Source organism: Brienomyrus brachyistius, chromosome 11 (assembly GCF_023856365.1).
Source record: "Brienomyrus brachyistius isolate T26 chromosome 11, BBRACH_0.4, whole genome shotgun sequence".
NCBI lineage: Eukaryota > Metazoa > Chordata > Actinopteri > Osteoglossiformes > Mormyridae > Brienomyrus > Brienomyrus brachyistius.
The window spans coordinates 16355706-16372714 of NC_064543.1; the positions used below are offsets into that span (position 1 = coordinate 16355706).

Here is a 17009-nt window from a genome sequence, read left to right on the forward strand (position 1 = left end):
GTTATTTAGACGTTGTGGGGACCATTTTAAAGGTCCCCACAAAGATCTGTGAATGCAACTAAAACACTAATGAAAAAAATTCTCATATTTATTTTGGTTAATTACAGTCAAGGTTAGGGCTGGGTGTGGGTTAAGGTCGTCATGTTGGGATTAGAGTTTTCCCCATAGAAATGAATGAAGAGTCCCCACAAAGATATAATTACAAACCTGTGTGTGTGTGTGTGTGCGCTCACACAAGTGTGTTTTTCTAACGCCACATTTCCATCTCGCCACTAGAAAGATCTGAGAAAACACAGACTCCAGTCTAAAGAGCTTATGTTTCCTTCTCCGCGTTTTGAAACCTAATTGCAAAGGCAAATGGCTTGAAAAATGGAGACCTTAAGAGCAAGAACGGAGGGGAAACTCTGGGAGATCTCGCTCCTTTTTTATTATTTGTGACAAGGTGCAAAAAATGATCTCTCCTGGGGTCAAAGGGACAAGAGACACGACCACCTCAATTACCCATAATTGCTCGCATATGCAGCCTTCATTGCACTGGGATCCATTTTGAACTTTTTAGGGTTTCTTCTATATCCGATATGGCTCTGAGGGGGAACAAAATATAAATAATAAAGTAAGGCGGAGCAGTCTGTCTTCAACATAGCTACCAAGGTCAAGTTCACAATGATATGTGATCAGGCTGGACAGAGACCTGCCTGATGCCTGGAGGAGCAGCGGGGGAATCGGACTGAAGCTAATGCTAATACTGATGCTATCGCTACAGCTGGTGCTAACGCTAATGCTAACAATAACGCATGCTGCTTGATTAAATGCCCAGGCTATGGTAATTGGATAGCCCAGAAAGGACAGGCAGACAGGGGATGGGGAGGCGGCCAGGTGGAGAGGTTGGATGGGGGAAGCACACCACAAAGCCATTCACAAGTCATTTCCATTTTCTTCCCCTGAAAAAAAATACTGAGGCAAAAATCACCCAGCGCCCCTCTACCCCGTGAAAAAATAAATCTAATTTTCCCATCCCCGCCACAGCCTGACGTTCTCCTGTTGACTCCCCAAACCCCCCCCCCCCACCCCAACCTGCTCCCACACTGACGCCCTCATTTCTTTTGTCAAGCGAGGGCTCCATTTTGTAATAAGTTCTGATCAGTGTTTCTACCAATTTGCATCCACTCTCAGAAAATGGAGGCGCAGTCTTGATGGAGTAGAGAATTGAGAGAGGTAAAGAGAGAGAAGGAGAGAGAGAGAGAGAGGGTGGGGGAAGAAAAGAGAAAAATCACATTTCTGCAGGACAGCTACGTGTGTGATTCTGTCAGGTGGGGGGGGGGGCGCAGGTAGGGATTAGTAAATATGTTTGTTTTCACGTTTGTGCCGTTGGACAGACAGAAGCACAGGTTCACTTCCCTGTCGGTTAGCGGTAATTGTGGGGCAGTAAGTCAGGACGTGGTAAGAGACCCCACTCGCCATTTACTTATTTACATTCAATGACACGGGGGTCTCCGAACAGCCAATCAGACACCCCACAACACAAATTCCTGATTGGCCAGCTGATAGGATTACGGACCTGTTACAGCGTCCAGTTGCCCCCCTCCTCCGGGCAGCAGGGAGGTGCGTGACTGGGGAAGACGGCAATGTTGTCCGCTGGCCTCAAAAACCGACAGGAAAGGGCTTCCCCGCGGACACACGCTCGTTACCTGGTCTTTAATGAAGCTCTTCGCCACCATACACATTTTCATAAACGTACAGAAATCATACATACATGCAAGATGGCAGCTCTGAATGAATTGGTTAAGGAGAAGCTGATTAATCAGCTGACCCAAGCTGATTAAAATTCATGGGACAGACACACAAGGCTCAGAAAAGATGGATAAGTGTCACGATGCCGCGCTGTCAAGATGCAAACAGTGCTACGCACCTGACTGCTGGCTACGCGATTTCAAAAACCCACATCTGCTGCTGCCAAGAGACAAAGCCTCTGTACCCATGGGTTGTGAATGATCCATTTTCATTGGCCAATTTACTAAATTAATTGACTCCTGTTTCAGTGCTGAGCTCAGAGACAGTCTCGGTCTCCGGAATCTAGAAGGTGTGGGCACCCTCCACACAGAGAAGGTTACTGGCACATTAGTTCAGGTTCAGCTGGTGAGCGTCTCAGCCTCTCCTGAACATCAAAGATGCTCCTAAGGCCAAAGAAACCAGAGATGGTCTCAATTCAACTTCGCAAAAGCACTTCACCCAGGTGCAACCATGTGAGCAAATTGCATCATTAATGCATAACTAATCAAAACCCAGTTACTACAAAAAGCGCCCTGATTTGCTGAAATCAATAAATAATTGGAAAAGTTGACTTCACCCGAGTTTCGGTGACCGGGGCAGCCTTGGCCGGCCAAATCGGGATACAGGATATTCCAACATCGGAAAACCAGTTACAGGTTGGCATACTGAAGGAGCTCACGGTTTGAATCGTGTCCCCCTCCCTCTGTATGGTGTTTCCAAGTTCTCCCCATGTCTGTTCTGGCTCCCCCATCACCCACATACAAGACATGTGGTTAGACAAACTGACCCATCTGCTACCTACAAGAACCCCCCCAAGACTGTTCTGTCCCAGCAATACCCCCATTAGCCTGATACCGCGAGTTTCCAGAATGCTCTTAAAATGTTGTACTTTCTGCTGAATGAATAGTAGGTTCCTATTAGGTTCTTGCTTTGCTTGGAAGATGATTGTGTAGCTCCTGCTGCAATAATGCTCACACTTGGGCATATAAACTCAGCCTAGCTGCACTTATGCCGGAGTCAAGCTGAATTCATGACAGCGTGAATGTTTGTGATGTTTGCCTTGTACGGTGCTTTGGAAAAAATCTTGTGCTACATAAAATTCCCTAGGGGAATAATGCATGAAAGTGTGGCCTGTCAATGGAAAAGTTTAAAAAATATATATACACCTATTCAGTCGCAGGGAGTCTGGAGGCTACGGGTGCAAGGCAGGGAACAATATATATATGGGGTGGCATGGGCTGTTCCCTGCCCCGGACCCACCGCGACCCAGTAGGACAAGCGGTTTGGAAAATGCATGGATATATATATGCACACATGTATATAAATTCACTCAAACACGTTAGCGGTACCAATCCGAGATTGCCAGATGGGGAGGAGAGAGTGAATGGCTCACGGCGAGATCCACAGGCCAGCAGCTCGGGTACGAATGTTAATGGGGGGTTAAGGCCGGCTTTGCGATCCCAAGATAGGCAAGTTAATTGCGGCTTTCGTGGAGAAGCGCTGCTGATTCTGTGTGGAAGCAGCCTTTCATTTATACAAACGGGAATATCAGCGGTTATCAGCGCCTCCAGAGGAATGATGCGGGAAAACAATCCCGCCTTTCTTTCACACTGTTTCTCCATCTAATTTCCGACTGCACATTTTCAGAATAAAATTAATTTCCTCGGCTATCTAATAAATCAGAAACAAGCCAGCGCTGTTGGTGCCAATCCGTCAGGCACTGGGAGAGTCTTTATATGCGGTTAATTGTATCTCTCAGCCAAAGCTGTAACACTCAAACCTCATCGCAGATTCTGCCACGGGAGGTGCCTGGTCCCGGCCTGGGCTGCCTGACACAGAAAACCCGGATCTGCGTTCGTTGTAAATCGTTTACCGTTTCATCTTTAGCTACAGCATGCGTATTTTATCATTTTATGTAGATTTTTTGTTTACCTGGGGGGCTTTTCCTGCCATCATGGGACGTAGCTAAGCCTTATCACTTGTCTTATTTTGAAAAGTGACCCTTTGCGATTCTTTCTGTGTCACTAAATTACATGTGTACAGTGTTAGTATCGCTTGGCTGTGAAAGTAGTATCACTTCAGTTATCTGTTCACCTGGTCTGAGAGTTGCCCCTGGCAATGTATTTGTGGGGGAGGGGGGAGTGAAGGAGGCTGAACGGCATGCTTAGCGGGCGCTAAGCAGTCCTCAAGGAGCTAAACAGTGCCACTGTCGCTGTCATTGATCTGCTGCTGATAGTGTGGTACATACCCCAGGCCCTGTCCCCAATCATTACAGCTCAGCCTCTCGGGAAGCGAGACAATGAGCTCCCACATGTCCAGGGGCACTGCATCGTGTATCGGAGCTGGCATGCAGATCAGAGCGACTGGTACCGTAACGGTATCCCAGAGTTACACTGTGGCCATGGATATATAAGCACACGCTCCTCTGGTACAGACGAGCTCAGAAGATGAATGCCGTGCGGAGGTAATGAAACGCTTCTGAGGCTCGGGGGGGGGGGGGGGGGGGAGGTAGAGGTTTTCTTGAGAGCACCCTACTTGGGGAAATCCCGGCAAGTTCCTTCAAATCATGGAGACAAAGGTACCCCGGGTGGGACTAGGGACACATTTAAAGTTTTGAATCGGAGATACTGTATTTATGATTCCCTGTCAGCCCTGTTCACTCCAGCAGCTGCCAGAAGAGGAGTCTCGAACCTCCGGAGTCTCTATCTGTGAGGAAAGATATTTCCCGTTTTTTTGGTTTTTAATCCATCTACCGGATGGCATTGACAACATGGCCGCCGTTCCGTGGAGTTCGCTCTCTCTTTCCCTTGTTTACTGTATGTTTGTCATTTTCATCTCGGTATTGAAGGATGATCTTCGGCGACAACTGCTGCATCAAAGCGATGGGTCTGAGGATGGAGGTTCGAGGTGGGGGGGGGGAGGGGGGGGGGGCGCATCACGGTACCGTTTCATGCGGGATAAACGGCAGAAGTAGAGAGAGGCGTCTGCATGACACCCGACAGACGGATGGACAGGAATGATGTGCCTGAGTCACATGAGTGTCTGATGTTCTTGGGTTCGAGGCGTGGGTTGGTGAGCGGTGTAGAATGAGTTGCTACCGATGGGGTGTGGTATGTGGGGGGGGGACGCTGAGCTTTACAAAGCATCCATTTTTCTTGCTGCTTCTCCGCACAGTTGGGGTACCATTTCAGCCCGTGTCTCCTGCCCCATTGCCTTCTGTCCTGAGGGGCGGCGCTCTGACCTTGGTGCAGACCTCAGAACATGAAAGGCCCTTTACTGTTTCCAGATGTGCCCCAAAAAAGGGGCAGGGAAAGGAGGAGGTTGGTTACACCCCAAGGTTCTGCCCATGTGACGACTTGGGTGAAGGCCGGCTCTAGTTTTGTTAGGGCACGAGTGATGTGGGGCACCAGAGTGTGCCGGAAAATGCTGGAAGCCGGCAGAAGCCATTCCCGTGATCGTTCCGGGTCACATCCGGGTTTCACCATAGGACTCCAAGTGTAAGTTTTATAGTCGAGAGATGGAACAGCTTCTCCACGGCCGCATGGAGCTAGATTACCTGTACAGCAGATATTTGGAAACACCAGCATTCAAAACAGACAGATTTGTAATTATATCTTTGTGGGGACTCTCCATTCGTTTCCATGTGGAAATCTCTAATCCCAATATGACAACCTGAACCCCCACCCAGCCCTAACCTTAACCATAAGTAACCAAACAAAATTCAAGACTTTAGGCATTTTTACTTTTTTGATTGCATTCACAAATCTTTGTGGGGACCTGAAAAATGATGCCCATGTCATATCATATTGGGCCCCCAGTAATTTCCATGTTCCAAATTTTCCAGGACCCCTGTCACTCAGGGGCCGTTGGAATTGTCCTAACTCGAACCCGCAACCTCCCCCCACCTTACAGAGCCCCAGGGGACGCTGGTATTGGGAAGCAGAACTTACACCCCAGCTTGAGGTTGGCCCATGACAGCAAATCACTACATACCTCAGTCCAGCATTACGGACTTATTCCTGTTCAGCACAAGCCTGCCTGGTACAATGGAACATGCCCCCCCCCAGTGCCTGAAACTCAACCTTTATCAATTACAAAAATTACATCCCCCACCATTTCAGCTGCTTCTATCACAGTGTTGTAAATGGTGATTGACCTCAAACTGCAATATTTAGCCTCACTGTATTTTTTCTAATACTGTACATTTTATTTACAGTTTAGGTGACGCGTGTTTGACAGATAAATGGGAGTCAGGTGCTTGGGGGAGGGGGTCTGGCCCCAATCACAGGCTGACACACAGCAGGGTCTGGGCTTTGTGGTTGCCCTCAGCACCATAGACCATAACTAACAACCCCCCCCCCCAGGAAAGCTGTGGGACCGCTGTATGGACAGGTTACAAATGGGGCAGAGCACGAATATGGTGGCCAGGATGAAGCATGGTGTCACTGTCACCGCAGGCACTGCGCCGGCCTGCGTGAAGAGCCACATACATCAGGCAATGGCATCTAATGCATACGTGTGCTGGGAGCCGTGCTTTCGCATTGGGGCAGGCATGATCTCTCAAATGAGATCACATACACAGAAACATGCCAGGGCCGTCACGCTGGGGACATCATGTTAGGGCCGTCACACCGGGGCCACCACACAAGCACCATGGACAGACACGGGGGCTCGGGCCACCCTGTGGAGGAACAGTAACAGGGTAAGGATTAGGTCCCATAGCCCACTGATGTAATAACAACACGCATCACCAAGCGTGGGGGGTGCTTGCCCTCATGGAGAGTCTTGGCATGCGTTAATTGGGAAAATCACTCAATCCATGACATTTAAATTAAAATTACACCAGATAATGTCATCGCAAGAAACAGAATATCATTAAACGGCAAAAAAGAGAAAATCATCATTTCTTCTTTCTCTGGTGGAGGAACGTAGCGATGAGGATGCAGACGAGGACCAGTGAGCCGCAGCCTGAAGCCCCCCCCACCACCCCCCACTGGCATGGCTGCACTTCTCCCTTTGTGTAACAGCCCTGGGGGGGGGGGGGTCATTTCACTGATTTATTTATGATGCAATGAAGGTATGCTGAACACATCAGAACAGCCAGCGGTGGTCAGGCTGTCAGGGAAGATGGAGAGTCTCCATTGCACGGCGGTCAGTTCCACGGCAGCCTGGGTTAACAATCTCCCCGCCGCCATTGCAAAATGTCCACATAGCACTGCCGCCCCCCACCCTTCCCTGCTCACACCTCCACATTCAGCTGGTTGCATTTTCTTCGTCAAATAAGCCCAGTGCTACTTCACAGGCCATTTACATGAATAGATGCTTGATACATGCTCACAAACAGATTATGTTTGGTCTTTCTGACCCTCGACTGCCTTTCGTGACATCAAGGTACACTACTGTATGAGTACTGTAGGTGTGGAAATACTGTATGCATGAAAGTCTTTGTGAGTACTGTGTGTATTGTGTGAGAACTGTACGTGCACCGTATATACGTGACAGTTCTGTAGGTATACAGTACTGTGGAAAAGTCTTAGGCAGGCAAAGAAAATGATGTTTAGATTATCCTCGTATTGGTGTAAAACTATGATATTATGTCTTTCAAAGGGTGTCAGCTTAGCCATTTTAGAACCTCTGCTAAAATCATCCTAGTATTTGCAGCGACCGTCCAGTGCAGCCATGCATTTATTTGACTTGGCCACTAGCACGCCTCATACAGCTAGTCGATCTCTCACTGACTTTTTAAACCAATATATTTAATTATTTAAATATATTGTATTTAATTAATTATTTATTATTTATTATTAATTATTAATATTATTATATTGGTGAAATTTAACAAAATCGTGGAACGGCTGAGGTGCCCCTGAGGAGAAGTTTGGGAACTGAAGCGGTGTTCATCTAGCCATCCAACTAGATATCAGTAACTTTTTAGAAAGCAGAAGAAATTATTACTAGTTTTTATTGTGTTACTCTTAATTTGATCATGTTCTAATGTTAAACTGCGTTATTTGTTCTAAGCCAAAGTACACTTGCTACCCAGATGAACAGCTTTAAACATTTCTTTGGACTGCCTAAGACTTTTGCACAGTACTGGATGTATTACAATAGCGTGTGTGCATAAAGGTGTATTGTACGTGTTTGACAATACCGTATGCGTACTGATGACGTGTGCGAGTACCTTTCGGCTAAAAGGCCATGGAGCGTCTTGAAACGTGAGAGCCGGCCAGCATAGTTTACAGGTGCAGTTAATATCTCAGCCTGGATGGGGAGATGCCTGAAATCGCTGTGGAATGTCACTGACACCACGACCACTATGTGACAGATGTTAACACACAATCAACCAATGAAATGTCTCCTCACACAAAGGCTACTAGAGGCTCCCCTTAGAGTAGCGAAGGCACTGCACTGGGTGCATGTACCGGCAATAATGCATCACACACAGCAATCTCTGCTAGACCCCCTTATGATCCTTAAATGCTACACTAATCCTCAAAGGCACCCAACAAACTTCATACTGAATAAGAGCGGGAACAGGGTACCACTGTACGCTACCATGCAACACAATAATTATTAACAAGAAAAAGGTGCAAATGCGTGAAAGATATATGCATAAACTAAATCCTGCATTAAAGAGCATGCTTGTACTGCTAATGAAGAGAATAGAAAGACGCAGTGTAAGACAGTGATGGTTTCCTGGGCAACATCGCCCTCTGCAGGGGATACGGGACAGTGCACGTTTGGTTATCCATCTCTACACACAAGGGAGAAAGTCCATGCTGTAAACATAGACCGAGAGATTACGACAGCAGTTTGGTCACTGAGACTGGTATCAATAGACAGACTGATACATTTCAAAATAAAAACAAATCTGAAAAGTCTCAAACAAATGAAGTGAAATGCTTGTTTTGCAATGGACTGTTTCAACAATATGACCAGGCTCCAAAAGCTCTTTCAGGCTGCCGTCTGTCCAGTGTGCTGCATATCGTGTTATATTATGTTAGCATTAGCCATCACCCACTGACCCTTTATTCTGCGTGATTGATATTTAAAGGGTCCGGCAGCTGTTGCTGCGCCCCCACCCCCGGTAACCGCGCCGAGTTGCATGGAGTAAATCAACTTCTGCGACGGCATAAAACACTGGGGTAGCTTTCATGATATCCAGATTTATTAAAGCTTTTATTTGGCCGGAGCTGAGAAATGCCAGCGATTTTATATAATTTAATTGGACACAGATGGTTTTGATATTAGCAGCTTGGTAAGAAAAAAAAAAAAAAACGTTTTCATATATTTTCTGCATTCCGGAATGGGGGAAACGCATGGTGATGGAGAAGGCACACACTCAGCCCTCCAGAACGCAGTAATATTCTGCCCTGAAACTCCACCTTTCGGGTAATAAGAACTGGATCTTCGTGACTTTGAAACATTTTGCAAGACACCCATGAAAATGTCGGAGGGCGTGAGCGTGACTGACGGGCTCTGGGCTTGCTCTTTCCTCCACGTCTTCTCCGATTATGCGAATGAAGAAACGAAGAAAGAACAATGACCACAGATGGGATCCTGTGAAACAAAATACCGCCAATGCAAAATGGTGGCTCGCCTTGGTCAGTGGAGGTACATTGGCCTGTTTTGCTAACGCCGACATTCCCTGAGGAAGCACCATTTAGCCGAACACGAACCGTGAGACCCTTAATTCTCATTTACATGGTGGAGAACATCCCCGAATCAAAGCAATAAGCTTTGTTTATCTTCTGACGGAACATGAAATGTTGTGAGGTGGGTTTAATAGTCTGCTCCCCACTAATCTTTGAAACAACAGTGGTGTAAGTATTGCAGCGCTAATAGAAATCAAGCAAAGCGTGTCGGAAGTTTGGAGATGTTAGAAATTTTACATCCTGGCAAATGTCAGAGTGCCGCTGATGAGAACAATTAAACATCTGTAATGATGCATGGCTAAAAATTCAAGGCCTATATAACACAGCATTTACTGCATTCACAATCCATCGCTGCTGCAATGGCATTGCATTGCATTATTTTATTATTATTATTCTACTTATTAAATATAATTGACTGTTATTTTTCTGATTTTCCCCATAGGCTCATGACGGTAAGTCAGAGCTCCAGCAGGTAGAACAGGTGTAGGCTGATGGGAGTTTGTTCCTCAGCACGGACCAACATAAAAGAAATTGATAATAATATGAAGTAGGCCCCCTAGTGGTACGACTTTGTTTGTATGACCATGCTATCTGGTAGGTCCACAACCTAAACCAAGAGAAGCAAAATGACATCAAAGGGAGTCCTCCTTATACAGAAAAGATAAAAGCCAATCAGACAGACAGACACTGACCAATCAGGTGACAGCATTAAAGTGATGCGGCAATCACTACTTATCACAACATTTAAATACAAAAGCCAAAGGAGGACCAAATGAAGCCAAATTAAATATGGGGGGGGGGGTACACATTCCACCTACCCCCCGAGTTCTTACACCCCTTTACCTGCCCTGTGGCATACACATTGAGGGGTGGATGACAAAGAGATCAGTTGGTCTGCAGAAGGTGTTGAAAAACGTATAAATAAAAGATGGTTCTTGGCAAAACTCACGTCCAGCATAACACACAGGTAGTTGATTAATCTAATAACTAGAAGAAAAAGTGGAAGAGAGGGAGGGAGAATGAGCTCGCAGTGGCAAATGTCAGTGGAGCTCAGCAGGATCTCGGCGTCCCAGGAAATAAAAAAAAAAAAAGCAAATATCTGTGTGAGCAGAAGTGGGGGCGGAATGCGAGACGGAACACATCCTACCTTCAAGGTAAAATGAATAATGAATGGGCCAGCAACAGACACAGAGAGACACCATAAATATTTCAATGCACCCCTCCTGTCCCCCCCCGTGCCTAACTAATTTGAGGTTGCAGGTTACCGTTGGACCCACCGACAGCCGAAACACTGGGGTGGGGGGACGTGAGAGTCTCCGTGGCCGTTGAAACATGCCGTGTCCTATGGAGGTGCGAGTGGAGGGGTGTGCGAGAGGTTAAACATCTTACCGCCTTTACTTTAAGCTGCCCTGCACCTTCTGTGCAGCCCACAAAGCACAATTCTACCCCTGAAACATACTGCAAACATGCTTTATCCCAGCCCTGAAACAAGCTGGGAGACCATCAAGTGGACAAGACAGAGGACAGATGAGCAGTGAGACAGGATTCCATCTCCCTGCATCTGGTTCTTATGAAGGAACCGGCGTTTTTTCCACAGTAGGCCGCATCCACACAGCACAGCCGGACAGACATGGCCCATCTGACACACATCTCACTTAGAGTAGTTTCCCAACGCAGCCTGTAATCTTAACACGGATAGCTTCAGAGGTCATGAAAGTGATAACCCGACTTCTTATCTGTCAGAATTTCCATTTCCTTGTAAAACTACATAAAAACGAGTATTTTCATCCATCCAAATTCCAAGGTCACAAACTGGAGCTGGAGTCCATCACAGACAAGGGAGACCATGAGGCAGGACAGCCCATGTAAAACCGCAACAAACCCTCTGACAATCTGGGACAAAAGTCTAAAGCCTGATGGAAGAAAAAACAATGACCCCCTTTGATCAAATGCATTCTGCCCTCCGTGATCTGGATCGTATGATAGTATTATGGACATCGTATGATAGTATTATGGACATCGTATGATAGTATTACAAACTATACTGCCGATTACAGTGCCTTATTAGACTAATTATTACCCTTCTGAGATTAATTTAATTCGTCTGCTTCTGCGAGCCTTCATACCCCAAAGCAATCTCGCAGAAACACGTCGAGTACTCGCATGAAGCGCAGCTCCTCTGGCACTGGTCTGAGTAGCAGACGGAGGAAGACGTTCCCCCATTGTAACGAGCACCGTCGCAGCTGTGAAATTCCTGCAAGGGAAAACGGTGTGGAAAAGCGCAGGCCTGAGCCATCAGCATCCCACGTATCACTATTCAGGTTAAGGCATGCAAGTTTGCACAACTACGCCGTTTTCCTGGCTCCCCCGGTCTCCTCACGCATTGGCTAATGACCATCACCAGTTTGGCCGTGAGATGCCACCAGACTGTGCTGCAACAGGGCAGCGGGACACAGCATGGGTCATTCCTTGTCGCTAAGCAGGGCCAGCCGTGAATATCGGGGCCTGGATCACAGCCCAGAACTCTGATTGAATCCTCCCCTCTTTAGCAGACTGGGACATGCAAACCTGGAACTTTGGAAAACAGGGAAAATGTCTGAATTCTCAGACAGCACACCCACCCTTCCACGCCCCCCCCCAGCCTGGAAGATGATTATACATTTCCTTTCTCCAACTGGAGACCAAGTCCCCCCCCCCCCCATTGCCGCCCCCATTCCCCTCGGAATGACTTGCTCAACAGTGCTCTGAAAACATTCATTACCTCCTAATCAATCTATGCTCCAAGTCGAAGGAAGGCACTTTGAAGATTAATAAATTAATATTCAAGGAGACGCTTGTCATTTATTAACAAAAGGAATCATTTCAGTAATGAAGACTATTCAAATATCCAGAGACAATTCTGAGCAGCTGAGCCATCAAAAAAATGATCAGAGGAAGCTTCCCCCCGAGGCAAAGCAAAGGTAGATACTGCGGGGATACTAATTGAAAGTGTGACTGTTTGTCGGCAGTGAAGTCGCCCCCAGCGGCAGCAAACTTGTCACTCTGGTAAATCCTGCCAGAGGGTGTGCCCACTCATCACCAATCCCACACCTTCCTATCATCACCAAGACTGAGCCACGTCTGTGCATCATGAACACAGAGCCATGCCCACCCATCACCAGTAAGGACCCCTTACTGCCCTTCACCGCCAATACCGAGCCCCGTCTGCCCATCACCGCCAGCACCGAGCCCCGTCTGCCCATCACCGGCAGCACCGAGCCCCGTCTGCCCTTCACCGCCAGCACCGAGCCCCGTCTGCCCATCACCGCCAGCACCGAGCCCCGTCTGCCCTTCACCGCCAGCACCGAGCCCCGTCTGCCCATCACCGCCAATACCGAGCCCCGTCTGCCCTTCACCGCCAATACCGAGCCCCGTCTGCCCATCACCGCCAGCACCGAGCCCCGTCTGCCCATCACCGGCAGCACCGAGCCCCGTCTGCCCATCACCGGCAGCACCGAGCCCCGTCTGCCCTTCACCGCAGCACCGAGCCCCGTCTGCCCTTCACCGGCAGCACCGAGCCCCGTCTGCCCTTCACCGGCAGCACCGAGCCCCGTCTGCCCTTCACAGGCAGCACCGAGCCCCGTCTGCCCTTCACCGCCAACACTGAGCCCCGTCTGCCCATCACCGCCAATACCGAGCCCCGTCTGCCCTTCACCGCCAGCACCGAGCCCCGTCTGCCCTTCACCGCCATTACTGAGCCTCGTCTGCTCATCACCACCACGGAACCATGTCTGACTATCACCAACACACAATCACGTTTACAGACTGACGATACAAAACCCCATCGCCAGCATGGAACCACATCTGCCTCATCAACTTGAAAACTAGGGCTGCACAAAATTACATTGCGATTATATCATGCACAATAATCACCAGGACGTTAGATGATGGGTGTGACAATTTGTCTGGATGCCAACTCTTCAGTACTTGGACACTTACTTCCCCAATTTGAATAGCAGATCAGTAGTCTGCCTAAAAGATAAATGAGAGGCATATTTTGACACATGGAAGTAATCTATATAAATTCAGCCTCTCATTAATACTTTAGGCAGACTACCAATCTGCTTATCAAATTATAGGTGTAAGTAAATATCTGTACAGTATCAAATTTTTATGGCTGCACTTTAAAGCCCTAGTGATTACTGTGCATGCTCATATCAGGGGTGGCGAATCTGATCCATGGAGGGCCGGTGTGGGGGCGAGTCTTTGGGACGGCCTCTCAATCAGCCAATGACAGCAGGTCCACAGGACTGGAGCTGAGAACCACTGGTTTATTACTGGCTGATGGAGAGACCATCCCAAAAACCCACACCGGCCCTCTATGGAACAGGTTCCCCACCCCTGGCTTATATTGTGATTATATGGTGATGTGATATTGTGCAGCCTTACCTGGAATCACATCCATCCATCACTAACACAGAACCACATCCACCCATCACCAATACAGAACCGCATCTGCCCGTCACGATTAGAACCATAGTGCTCATCACTGCAATAAAAACCACATATCTTCATCACCCCCACAAAACCCAACATATTTATGAGGACTGCAGCACCTGCGTCCCCATCTTCAGTCAAAGCGAATCAACCCCAGACATGTGGGGGGGTGCCAGGGGAACCTTATCCTGTCTCCAGTTGGATTCACAGGATCAGCATCGACATTAATTAAAGCAACAAATGCACTTTTGCGGTGCCCGTAAGAGAGGGGAAATCAGCACACATAACGCTGCCCAGGACATGGCTGATCAAGCACAGCCTGCCTCCCAATTAAATGCAAGTTGGTAACTGTGCCAGAGCCCCGGGGGAGAGGGGCAGGAGTCAGGCTGGCTGCTGGAATGGGGGGCCCTGAACTTAGGTGCTATTCATCTCTCAAAAAACCCCTGAAAACTTCTGCACCCAGCTCACATGAATGCGCTGACAAGCAAGCACATACTGTACCCAACAAATGAGATGCTGGTACATCTCAGGCACCCAAAATCAGATGACAATAAGCCCAATAGATTCACAGTATTCGGTAGGGGTAAGATTTTTTTCTTAAGTTAACTGTTACGTGCTGAAATTCGAGCTGTCATCGGCTAATCGCTGATGACGTCATTAATTAAACAGAAGGGAATGCTTTGCATAAGCGAGAATCTGTACTGGCAGAACTTAATGCGTATGTTAGCTACAGATGTATTTTTACGTGGACCAGAAAGAATAGAAACGTCAGGAAGTTGCAATTCAGCAGCAACAAGTTATGCAATAACACTTGAATACTACAAGTGCGAAAGAACGATTTAAATGTCAGTATTACATTTCGGGAAATAAGACTCAAGACGCAAGATCCAGCCTGCAACGGTGCTCCTCGCTGTCGCAAAGCGTTTTCCCACCGACATTCAGGAACATAGTTCCTGGTTTCCAGTCCCTGGGCCGTCTCGACCAGGAACTTACGCACCACATGAACTGAGAACTTAATTTATGCTAAATAACCGTGGGACACACAAAAACTCACAGGTTAAACTTCACACATAATTTCATAGGAAACTACACCGCCATCCCAAAACTATAAAGGACAAACAAGTCGTTTCATAATTTATTGGAGCGGTCCATCGTGACCAAAACGGGATACAGCCTTTTCTTTATATCTTATTTTTACAACCAGCCACATGTTTATAATTGATTATTAAATCTGTCCAGAAGTTCGATCATTTGTTTTGCACAGAATAAAAAAGTATCGTTATTCCGCTAATAAACTCTGTGACTTTTCACCACCAGCCCTTGTGATAACAGACAAAAAAACATTCGCTTATTGATCAAACTTTACGGTACAGAAATATACAAATACTAGCAAAAAATGTTACATGTTTAAAAAATCCAAATGTATTACATTTTATTTTAAAGAAATAATTCAGCTTTATTTTTGCTCCAATACTTTTATTTCCTCGCACTTCCGTGTAACAGTTAGCGCGGGTGCGTTTTGGCCAATTACATCACTATACACCAGTAGTATTCAGTAGAACAAAAAGTACCTAGTCCGGATTAGGAAGTAAAAAAGATTCCTGAACTAACTCTGAGGAACTACAACCCAGTTTCCTGCTCAGACTCCCCCACTGTCACCTAGTATTCTCTGAGGCCTCCATCTTGTTAATGTCACAATCAGGCCATCAGCTGGGTTGCCAGCTCTCTCAAGCATGTCTCGCTGTGACCTGCGGGAAGGAAAGGTTGGATACAAGCCTGTCAAACATGCCGTTCGTTAAAGCATTTTGTAGTGCAAAAAACTGCCAAAACTCTTGTATGATGTTTGGTTACTTAAGGTTTGGGTACTTTTGGTTACTTAAGGTTTGGGTTGGATAAGGGTTAGGTTAGGGTTAGGTTAGCCAAGCTCCTCCTAGCTCCCCCATAATTCAAACCAAGGGATGTAATTACACACTGAGTGACACGACATAATAAAAAGGAAAAAGTTTACTGTGAAACATTAAGTGAGAAGAGTATAAAATGACAAAAAATATAAAATGTATAGTAAATACATCCATCCATCCATCCATCAATTTTCCAAACTGCTTATCCTACTGGGTCTCAGGGGGTCCGGAGCCTATCCCGGAAGCAATGGGCACGAGGCAGGGAACAACCCTGGATGGGGGGCCAGCCCATTGCAGGGCACACTCACACACCATTCACTCACACATGCACACCTACGGGATTTAGCATATCCAATTAGCCTCAGCATGTTTTTGGACTGTGGGGGGAAACTGGAGGAAACCTCACGACGACATGGGGAGAACATGCAAACACACACATGTGATCCAGGCGGAGACTCGAACCCGGGTCCCAGAGGTGTGAGGTAACAGTGCTAACCACTAGTAAATACATAAACCAGGAAGACAGTTGTTTATCATTATTATCCCCATTTGTGCTTGTGGAGCAGAAATGCAATGAGGGTTTTCCTCTTGCGGAGGCTGTTCTGTGCGCTCGTGTCACATACACGCACAGGGTTTTTATCTGCGTGGGTTTTCAAACAATTTAAACCCATAGTTCAGTGAGCTCGCTCTGGCTCACACTTCTGCTTCCACTTCAAGATGTGTTGGACTTAGGCATGATGGCGTGACTTTTCACGTTACGAAAGGGCCGTGTTGGATGTCCAACCCTGCCTTCCTGCAGGTCACAGCCAGCAGCTTCTCATCTCTTAACCATCTGGTGTGACACTTACGCTTTCTGACTCTCACACTCACGCAAGAAATCTTACGGCAAATCTATGTTATTCCATTATAAACCTAGAAAGGTTGACGTAACCCAGATACATCAAAAGCATTGGTCGTTTGCAAACCCTACAGACTATTTACAAGGTTATAAAACATACATGTAAATGCGTGTGCATGCGTGTGCGGACTTGAACTGAAAATCTCATGGAAGCCAGCTGACCAAAAGTTAACAACCCTGCATCAGCAACTAGTCAACGTCAAGCTCAAAATGTTACTGCAGAGCAGCAAAGTTGTCAAGTCAGCTGCTTCTCCAAACGGGTCAGTCCATTTACCATGAAACCAAGGCTAACACCTCAACCAAGCCGCA

The 17009-nt window shown here is 47.1% G+C and overlaps 1 long non-coding RNA gene across 1 annotated transcript in view; it reads right to left on the reverse strand.

Annotated features, from left to right (window-relative positions):
• Positions 1-423: 423 nt before the first annotated feature.
• Positions 424-17009, reverse strand: part of LOC125752003 (uncharacterized) — a 65558-nt gene continuing 48972 nt past the window's right edge. Inside the window, exon 5 of the long non-coding RNA XR_007400828.1 lies at positions 424-584. This is a non-coding gene — a long non-coding RNA (uncharacterized LOC125752003). The remainder of the gene's footprint in view (positions 585-17009) is intronic.